The sequence below is a fragment of the Lolium perenne genome, chromosome 4 (assembly GCF_019359855.2).
Source record: "Lolium perenne isolate Kyuss_39 chromosome 4, Kyuss_2.0, whole genome shotgun sequence".
Taxonomy (NCBI): domain Eukaryota; kingdom Viridiplantae; phylum Streptophyta; class Magnoliopsida; order Poales; family Poaceae; genus Lolium; species Lolium perenne.
In genome coordinates, this window is record NC_067247.2 from 258,668,136 (window position 1) to 258,678,758 (window position 10,623).

The following is a 10,623-nucleotide window of genomic DNA, read 5'->3' on the forward strand; positions in this document are numbered from 1 at the left end:
ATGGACTGTAGTTTAGCAGAACAAAAATATTTTGGCGTGTTCTCTTAACAGAACAATGAAATTGGAAATCAAGAGATCTGAGAGGTTGGGCCTTGTGAGCCAGACCCCAGACGGTATGTACTGCAGCGCCCGGTCTATTGACATCGGAGTCCAATTAAAGCAAGTAAATTCCATCATTACTAAGAAAATGATCCATAACTATTCATCCTTAGATTTTAGGTTCTGTTTTAAAACAAGTGTGAAATGCTCTAGTAGAAGAAAAACGCTAATTAAGAAGCAGTAAAATAGGCATGTCGTCATGGTGACCATAGGTCCTTGATTTTTCTTATTTACCAAGGAAACAAATTTAGAAAGGATGAACAAAAGAAAAAAGTGGGCACCTCAGTCTCTTGCAAGCCATATAGTCATCCACAGATCATTCATTTCTGCTACATCACATCACTGTCCATAATAAATATATTAGAATGAGAAGCACTGACTAATGGTATGAACATACACAGTTGATATTTACGATAATTATCATGGTAAAATATTGCATATTGGATGGCAGTTTATCAATTAGATATGCATTCATACGCTATTGTAAGTTTGTTACTGAAGAAGGGCAAGCAAATCAAATTGAAATCAAAGAAATCAAGTACATAAGTAGCATTATTTACAGTAAGGATCTATCATTGGTAAGCAGTATCAAAACACAGAATTTTATTCTGAATGTAGAATTCAGTTTGAAAGATAAACTCATAGCAACTTCAGAACTTTGAGCTCCTGTTTTTCACTTATTTAGAAACTTGCGGAAAGTGTCTGGTGACATACAATTAGAAGATGTTGGTTCAAGACCGATATTAAATATACTCCAAAAACACAGCAACATGTTTTGTTACCTTATAGCCTTGAGGAAAGAAGAGAATGAGGTCAACCAAAATATTGCCCTGCCAGCGGGATATCTTTTTTACTTCATAAGCCAAATGCCATCCATTAGGAAGCTGAAATCTGTTTCTTTAATTGCTCTTCCAGAGTTTCATCGCACTTCCTTCAGCTAATACTCTACAAAATCATGTAGTAGTAAAACAATAAACAGAAGGGCAAGCGAGCATGCATATTTAGTGAAGCAATTTGGTACTCATACGATAGATGATCCATCTGAAAGCTGGCCTTCTGACAGGTATACAGGGGTCTTGCATATATTCTCTGCTGGAAATATATAGGGAAGGCCGGAAGCTTTCTGCACATTCTCTAAAATAAGAAGATCACTGGCAGTCATAAACATGAGTCATTCATTCTCCCAAGAATCCTGTATCTCTCACAGAAAATAAGGAGACCCCTGGCAGCAATAAACATTTTAGTCGGACCTGAAGCATTTTAATTGGACCTGAAGCAATAAAAGCCTATTTGTCCCGCTTTATCCCTACTTGAGGTAGTATTATCATTCTCATGCCCCATAACATGAAAATGTTCCAAAATGCTTCTTAACAACATTCTATTTATACAAAAAAAATACAAAGATAAACAGAGACTGGGATGGGGTAGAGGTTGCCTTGAAAACAAGAACACAAATGATCACTATGCAAATGGACTGTCCCGAGACTGCGAACCATTTATGATGTCAGCAATGGAGAAAGACTGGCTTCTCCAGAAACAGCAGGCATAGCACAAAAATGGATTCTAACTTAGGCTTGAAAGCTAAACACCATTGTTTTGGGGCAAAATCATGGCGATATAAGACTTTCACTGGGGGCTAAGCTGACAATTTGTGAGATCCTATTGACAGAAATTTTAGTCAACAACCTCTTAGCATACCAGCCACAGTGTCATTCATCTGGTCATCTATATAATATACGAAACCAACATTAGATTAACTTTTAACCTGATTTACACACAACTTAACAGTCTCCAAAAGCTATTGATTGGAAACCATTTTTGTTTCAGTGATACAGGAACAAAGAATACTTGGGTGCTTGATTTTGCATTGTGATGATAAAGATAAATAAAAGGCGAAGAAAGATTCTATGCAGCTGGAAGAACTGAGACTTAATGTAGCTAAAAACGACAAATAAATAAATACATGCTCCCAAACAACCTTTTCTTAAAATTTTGAGACCATTCCCATTTGAAATTTCTGAAGGCCAAACCGTAAGTACTAACCACATGGCAAGTGGTTTAGCTGGTTTAAAGTGTTCGTATGCATGACACATTAATAATAGGCATGGTACTATGATCTAGCAGATAAAGCTGAATGGAAGACAATACATGAGTGACAAAATAAAAATGGCATCTTAATATCCAATGCAACCATTTTTGAGGAAAGGATCACCTTTTCTAGCCACGATACCATTTTTTCCGATGGAGCAAGCCTATTGTCTGGGTTAACCGTGTTCCATTTACCAAGTACCTATTAACCAGAAAAATTACTCCATGTAAGAATTGAGTAGTTTAGAGAAAAGGAAAGGTGAAAAGAAAGTCAAGCTGATGCCTGATCTACTACGTGGGTATATATCATCAACCTAAGCTTCAACATAGGCCTCGTAGATATAAAAATATCAATAAATCCCATGGTGTTACTGAAACCAGGAAGAGCATAAAGAAAACCTCGGCAGAAGCTAACTTTAGACCAGATTAATTATAACTTAATCCTTCGAGTTTAAATGTTATGCATTAATACATGAATTCACATTAGCCCTCTATTCTATGAAGTTAAAATCTTTGTCTAGAATGATTACATTAGAGGAGTAAACCATAATTTACGGCACAACAGGGACCATGCGTATATCTAACGCATACCTCAACCTAAACCCTTTGACTACGAATGCCATTTAGATATAAACAACTGGATTATGCTCTAGTATTTCCTCCATGCACATGCCAACACAAACCTAAATAAGAGGAAGGGTCAAACGTAAGTACCCCGTTAGGAAAAAATAAAAAATGTGCTTTTCTAGGGAAGCAAAGGAAACTTCTACTGTGTTAGTAATAAATATACATAAGAAATGAAAGTAACATGTACTATTTTTGAATTGTACCTTGCACATGCATCAGTATGGCCAGATGGAATTGAATCTAGAACTCCATACATTCCAATATTCCATATAGAACTGAGAGGATATTTGTTGTATCGGTTTGACATCAGAAAATAAGTCAATGACAATCATCTTACCAATCGTAATAGATTAAAGTAGTGCCTGCAAGGAAAATAAAGCAAATATTATCTTCATCTAAAGGATAGGCAACTGCTATACATGCCTAAGGTAACATGTGCATACAGATGTCCATATTATTATTAACAATATTTTTCTACTTTGCTTTCATTTGTGGCAACTGGCAAGCCGAACAACTTTCTTCTATCTCCCAAAGGTTAAGAAACCACAGCCAGCAAGCAGCAATGTAATCTTCTAGCATATAAGGAAATCATCTTGTCCAACATGTAGTACTGAACCAAGTATTCTCTAGAAGCTTATATATCAAATAAATATAGCACGAGACAATGAAGTACCTTCAATGGTGTTGCATCCTTCCGACACAATAAGTAAAAGGCAGCCTCATCTTTCTTTCTGGAACACATTGAAGACCTTGATTACTTCCTAGATGGTCACTACACCAATAAAGGTAGCAACAGGGTGAATCAATGTACCTGCAAACTGACACGATTTTGTAATCAGGTCTTTACACAAACATAAGCATACACTTTTTCTGCTGAAAGTTACAACTAAGGTCTGAATTAACCTTTACTTCAGAATTAACTCATTTTCAGTGCTCAAGGAGCACATCGAGATTACAACTGAAAACGGCCAAACAAATCCAGAACAGGCACAAGAACGCATTAGCTTATGGTCACAGGTATATCCTCAAACAAGTCCTCCACAGGCCAAACAGGGATCAAAACAAGCCAAAAGATTTGGGAAATGCCCAGGATGAAACTGGGGAGTAGGCCACACGAAGACGTGGTCACCTTGATCGAGCAGAGACCAGGCTAGCGTGCTGATGCCCGTCGTCCTCCTCCATCAATTATGACAGCCATTGTCCTCCTGCAGACAGCCGCTGTTGTCCACCAGATTGGCTATTGCCCGATTCACCAGCCCATGACCTTGCCCTTGCCCGCTCAATCCCACCACACAGGCACGTTGGCCTCTCTCCCCCATCGATGTTGGGATCTGCAGGCCACACACCAAACCTTAATAAGAGAAAAAAAAGAAACTAAATCCTACTTAGGAATCAGAAGAAGAAAATCACCTCGGAATGTGCAGGAGGAAGAAGATGGTGGTGCAATCCGATTCGGCCACCATCGCCGCCCCACTGCTTCTTACCCGCTGCCGCCAGCCTCTCCGCTCCTTCCCCACACCATCGCCCTCTCTTGCCTTGGAACCGCCGAACCCACACGCACCTGGTCATACGCCCAGATCTCGGTCGGAGGTAGAACTCGTCGCCCATCTCTGCGCCGCCAACCGCGGCGTGGAGATGAAGGAAACCACTGCCAGGGCTGGCGCGCGCCGCCTTCCACTACCCCGTCCAGCCGCCGCCTTCCACCGCGCCGTCCAGCCACCGTCGTCGCTAGGCACGCGAGCCCTGCCGCTGCCAGCTCCCGCGTCCAGCCGTCTCCGTCACTCGAGCGCTCCTCCCGTGGATTAGGGAAGGAGGAGAGGACGAGGTGGGGATTGAACGAGGAGCAGAGGAGGGATGTGATGGGGAGGAGCAGAAGCGGGATTGGGGGAGGAGGAAGGAGGCGGATGATTGGGGACGGGTGGGGAGAAAGCTAGGGTTTTCACCCGGTCGAAAATGAAAGCGAAATAAGGCGACGCGAACAAGCACGTTTCGCTGTGTCTGTTGGCCGGACCCGCACACGCTCTGGCCCAGCCGCCATGCACGCAGCAGCAGAAGCAACTGGTAAAAGAAAAGTAAGCGCATCCGACGGCTGTGGTAGAAAGTGGGAACAAGATTTTACTGTAGAGGTCAAAACGTGCGATCCAGATTGATTTGCCCCTTTGGATGGGCTGGCTGGCTGGGTAGTCTAGCATCATTTATAGGAAGAATTAAGGTGGGCTCAGTAAATTTAATGATGCACTCGCATAAGGATGAGAGTTGACGCAAAGAGAGCATCGAAAAGCAAATTCAAAACAAATTTAAGCCTAACCCACTTCCTATGAAAAGTAATCTTGTAAATAAACAAGTCAATGAAGAACAAAGTGAATAGCATAGGAAGACAAAACAAGTGTAACTTCAAAAATTTTAGCATATAGAGAGGTGTTTTAGTAACATGAAAATTTCTACAACCATATTTTCCTCTCTCATAATAATTTACAGTAGTATCATGAACAAACTCAACAATATAACTATCACATAAAGCATTCTTATCATGGGTCTCATGCATAAAATAATTACTACTCCCAACATAAGCATAGTCATTCTTATTAATTGTAGTGGGAGCAAATTCAACAAAGTAGCTATCATTATTATTCTCATCACCATAATCATCAAATGTAGGAGGCATAGTATAATCATAATAAACTTTATCCTCGATAGTAGGTGGTACCAAAATACCACTATCATCATAAATGGGAGGCAAAGTGTCATCAAAGTAAATTTTATCCTCCATGCTTGGGGGACTAAAAATATCATGCTCATCAAAACCAGCTTCCCCAAGCTTAAATTCTACCATAGCATTAGCAATAATAGTGCTCAAAGCATTCATACTAATAACATTGACATTAGCACACATATAAAGTTCCATAGGTTTTTTAATTTTCTCTTCAAACACCTCATGTCCTAACTCAAGATAAATACTATAAAGATCTCTAATATTTTTGTTGTTTTCCATTAAGCCTAACTAGTGAAATAAAAACATGCATGGAATTAAGTAAAGTAAAACAAGTAACTAATTTTTTGTATTTTGATATAAGGAAGCAAACAAAGCAGCAAATAAAATAAAGCAAGACAAAAACAAAGTAAAGAGATTGGAAGTGGAGACTCCCCTTGCAGCGTGTCTTGATCTCCCCGGCAACGGCGCCAGAAAACGGTCTGCTGGCGTAGAGTTGACGTGGGAGTTAGAGATCTCTGTGGTGTAACTTTTCTTCAGGTCCCCGGCAACGGTGCCAGAAAAAGAGCTTCATACGCGTACAGCACGCGTCCGTTGGGAACCCCAAGAGGAAGGTGTGATGCGTACAGCGGCAAGTTTTCCCTCAGTAAGAAACCAAGGTTTATCGAACCAGTAGGAGCCAAGAAGCACGTTGAAGGTTGATGGAGGCGGAGTGTAGTGCGGCACAACACCAGGGATTCCGGCTCCAACGTGGAACCTGCACAACACAACCAAAGTACTTTGCCCCAACGTGACAGTGAGGTTGTCAATCTCACCGGCTTGCTGTAACAAAGGATTAGATGTATAGTGTGGATGATGATTGTTTGCAGAAAACAGTAGAACGAGTATTGCAGTAGATTGTATTCGATGTTAAGAATGGACGGGGTCCACAGTTCACTAGAGGTGTCTCTCCCATAAGAATAAGCATGTTGGGTGAACAAATTACAGTTGGGCAATTGACAAATAAAGAGGGCATGACCATGCACATACATGTTATGATGAGTAGTGTGAGATTTAATTGGGCATTACGACATAGTACATAGACCGCTATCAAGCATGCATCTATGCCTAAAAAGTCCACCTTCAGGTTATCATCCGAACCCCTTCCAGTATTAAGTTGCAAACAACAGACAATTGCATTAAGTATGGTGCGTAATGTAATCAACGAATATATCCTTAGACATAGCATTGATGTTTTATCCCTAGTGGCAACAGCACATCCACAACCTTAGAGGTTCTCGTCACTCCCAGATTTAATGGAGACATGAACCCACTATCGAGCATAAATACTCCCTCTTGGAGTTACAAGTATCAACTTGGCCAGAGCCTCTACTAGCAAGGGAGAGCATGCAAGATCATAAACAACACATAGATGATATTGATAATCAACATAACATAGCATTCACTTATTCATTGGATCCCAACAAACACAACATATAGCATTACAGATAGATGATCTTGATCATGTTAGGCAGCTCACAAGATCCAACAATGATAGCACAATTAGGAGAAGACGACCATCTAGCTACTGCTATGGACCCATAGTCCAGGGGTGAACTACTCACACATCACTCCGGAGGCGACCATGGCGGTGAAGAGTCCTCCGGGAGATGATTCCCCTCTTCGGCAGGGTGCCGGAGGTGATCTCCTGAATCCCCCGAGATGGGATTGGCGGCGGCGGCGTCTCTGGAAGGTTTTCCGTATCGTGGCTCTCGGTACTGGAGTTATTCTCGACGAAGGCTTAAGTAGGCGAAAGGGTAGGTCAGGGGGCGACGCGAGGGACCCACATGCTAGGGCCGCGCGGGCCCCTCCTAGGCCGCGCCGCCCTAGTGTGGCGTCGCCTCGTCGCCCCACTTCGTATCTCCCCCGGTGTTCTGGAAGCTTCGTGGAAAAATAAGATCCTGGGCGTTGATTTCGTCCAATTCCGAGAATATTTCCTTACTAGGATTTCTGAAACCAAAAATAGCAGAAAACAACAACTGGCTCTTCGGCATCTCGTTAATAGGTTAGTGCCGGAAAATGCATAAATATGACATAAAGTATGCATAAAACATGTAGATATCATCAATAAAGTGGCATGGAACATAAGAAATTATCGATACGTTGGAGACGTATCATGCACTAACCCTCTAATGTGTTTGTTTTGAGTTTGGTGTGGAGGAAGTTTTCAAGGGTCAAAAGAGGAGGATGATACAATATGATCAAGAAGAGTGAAAAGTCTAAGCTTGGGGATGCCCCCGTGGTTTATCCCTGCATATTTCAAGAAGACTCAAGCATCTAAGCTTGGGGATGCCCAAGGCATCCCCTTCTTCATCGACAACTTATCAGGTCACCTCTAGTGAAACTATATTTTTATTCTGTCACATCTTATGTGCTTTACTTGGAGCATTTGTATGTTTTTATTTTTGTTTTTGTTTGAATAAAATCGGATCCTAGCATCCTTTGTGTGGGAGAGAGACACGCTCCGCTCGTTCATATGAACACTGGTGTTCTTAGCTTTACTTTTAATGTTCATGGCGAAGGTTGAAAACTGCTTTGTTCATTGTTATTTGGTTGGAAACAGAAAATGCTTCATGTGGTAATTGGTATATGGTCTTGAATAATTTGATAGTTGGCAATTGTTTTGCTCAAATAGATCATGTTTAAGCTCTTGCATCATGTACTTTGCACCTATTAGTGGAGAACTACCATAGAGCTTGTTGAAATTTGGTTTGCATGATTGGTCTCTCTAAAGTCTAGATATTTTCTGGTGAAGTGTTTGAACAACAAGGAAGACAGTGCAGAGTCTTATAATGCTTGCAATATGTTCTTATGTAAGTTTTGATGTACCGGTTCATACTTGTGTTTGCTTCAAACAACCTTGCTAGCCAAAGCCTTGTACTGAGAGGGAATACTTCTCGTGCATCAAAAACCTTGAGCCAAAACCCATGCCATTTGTGTCCACCGTACCTACCTACTATGTGGTATTTCTCTGCCATTCCAAAGTAAATTACTTGAGTGCTACCTTTAAAATTTCATTCCTTGTCTTTGCAATATATAGCTCATGGGAAAATAGCCTTAAAAACTATTGTGGTAAAGAATATGTAGCTTATGTATCTTATTTCTTATAAGCTGCTTGTTGAGCGGTAACCATGTTTCTGGGGACGCCATCAACTATTACACCTTTGTTGAATATCATGTGAGTTGCTATGCATGTTCGTCTTGTCAGAAGTAAGGGTGATTTATCATGATCAAATGGTTTGAGTATGCATATTGTTAGAGAAGAGCATTTGGCCGCTAACTAAAGCCATGAATCATGGTGGAAGTTTCAGTTTGGACATTAATCCTCAATCTCCTATGAGAATATTATTTGTTGTTGAATGCTTATGCATTAAAGAGGAGTCCATTATCTGTTTTCTATGTTGTCCCGGTATGGATGTCCTCAGTTGAGATCTATCAAAAACGAGAAATCAAATGCGATCTATCTCCTTGGACCTTTGTACAGGCGGCATAGAGGTACCCCTTTGTGACACTTGGTTGAAACATATGTTATGCAATGATAATCCATGGAAATCCAAGCTAATTAGGACAAGGTGCGAGCACTATTGGTATTCTATGCATGAGGCTTGCAACTTATAGGATGTCTTATGCATAACACATATGAATTATTACTACCGTTGACAAAATTGTTTCTATGTTTTCAAAATAAAAGCTCTAGCACAAAAATAGTAATCCATGCTTTCCTCTGCGAAGGGCCATTCTTTTACTTTTATGTTGAGTCAGTTTACCTACTTCTTTCTATCTTAGAAGCAAACACTTGTGTCAACTGTGTGCATTGATTCCCACATACTTGCTTATTTGCATTCATCATATTACTTTGTGTTGACAATTATCCATGAGATATACATGTTGAAGTTGAAAGCAACTGCTGAAACTTATATCTTCCTTTGTGTTGCTTCAAAACTTTCTACTAAGAATTTATTACTTTATGAGTTAACTCCTTTGCAAGTCTTATTGATGCTTGTCTTGAAAGTACTATTCATGAAAAGTCTTTGCTATATGATTCAGTTGTTTAGTCATTATCTTTACCATTGCTTCGAATCACTTCATTCATCTCATATGCTTTACAATAGTATTGATCAATATTATGATAGCATGTCACTTCAGAAATTATCCTTGTTATCGTTTACCTACTCGAGGGCGAGTAGGAACTAAGCTTGGGGATGCTTGATACGTCTCAAACGTATCTATAATTTCTTATGTTCCATGCTAGTTTTATGACAATACTCACATGTTTTATATACACTTCACATCATTTATACGCATTTTCCGGCACTAACCTATTAACGAGATGCCGAAGCGGCAGTTCCTGTTTTGTGCTGTTTTTGGTTTCAGAAATCCTACACAAGAAATATTCTCGGAATTGGACGAAACGAACGCCCAGGGTCTTATTTTTCCACGGAGCTTCCAAAAGACCGAAGAGGATACGAAGTGGGGCCACGAGGCACCCAGACCATAGGGCGGCATGGCCAAGGAGGGGCCCGCGCCAGCCTATGGTGTGGGGCCCCCGTGCCTCCTCCGACTCTGCCCTTCCGCCTACTTAAATTCTCTGTTGCGAAAACCCTATTACCGAGAGCCACGATACGGAAAAAGTTCCAGAGACGCCGCCGCCGCCAATCCCATCTCAGGGGATTCAGGAGACCACCTCCGGCACCCTGTCGGAGAGGGGAATCATCACCCGGAGGACTCTACATCACCATGATCGCCTCCGGACTGATGTGTGAGTAGTTAATCCTTGGACTATGGGTCCATAGCAGTAGCTAGATGGTCGTCTTCTCCTCATGTGCTATCATGTTTAGATCTTGTGAGCTGCCTATTGATAACCCACAAGTATAGGGGATCGCGTCAGTCTTCGAGGGAAGTAAAACCCAAATTTATTGATTCGACACAAGGGGAGGTAAAGAATACTTATAAGCCTTAACAACTGAGTTGTCAATTCAGCTGCACCTGGAAAAGCACTAGTAACAGGGGTGATGTGAAAGCAGCAGTAATATGAGAGCAATAGTAACAGTAACACAGCA

The 10,623-nt window shown here is 41.1% G+C and overlaps 1 long non-coding RNA gene across 1 annotated transcript; it reads right to left on the minus strand.

Annotated features, from left to right (window-relative positions):
- Positions 1 to 770: 770 nt before the first annotated feature.
- LOC139839020 (uncharacterized) lies at positions 771 to 5,014 on the minus strand. The gene is made up of 5 exons (XR_011756771.1): positions 4,225 to 5,014; positions 3,488 to 4,145; positions 3,018 to 3,176; positions 2,312 to 2,389; positions 771 to 1,233 (listed from the first exon to the last, which is right to left on the minus strand). It is a non-coding gene; the product is annotated as an uncharacterized lncRNA (long non-coding RNA).
- Positions 5,015 to 10,623: the final 5,609 nt, after the last annotated feature.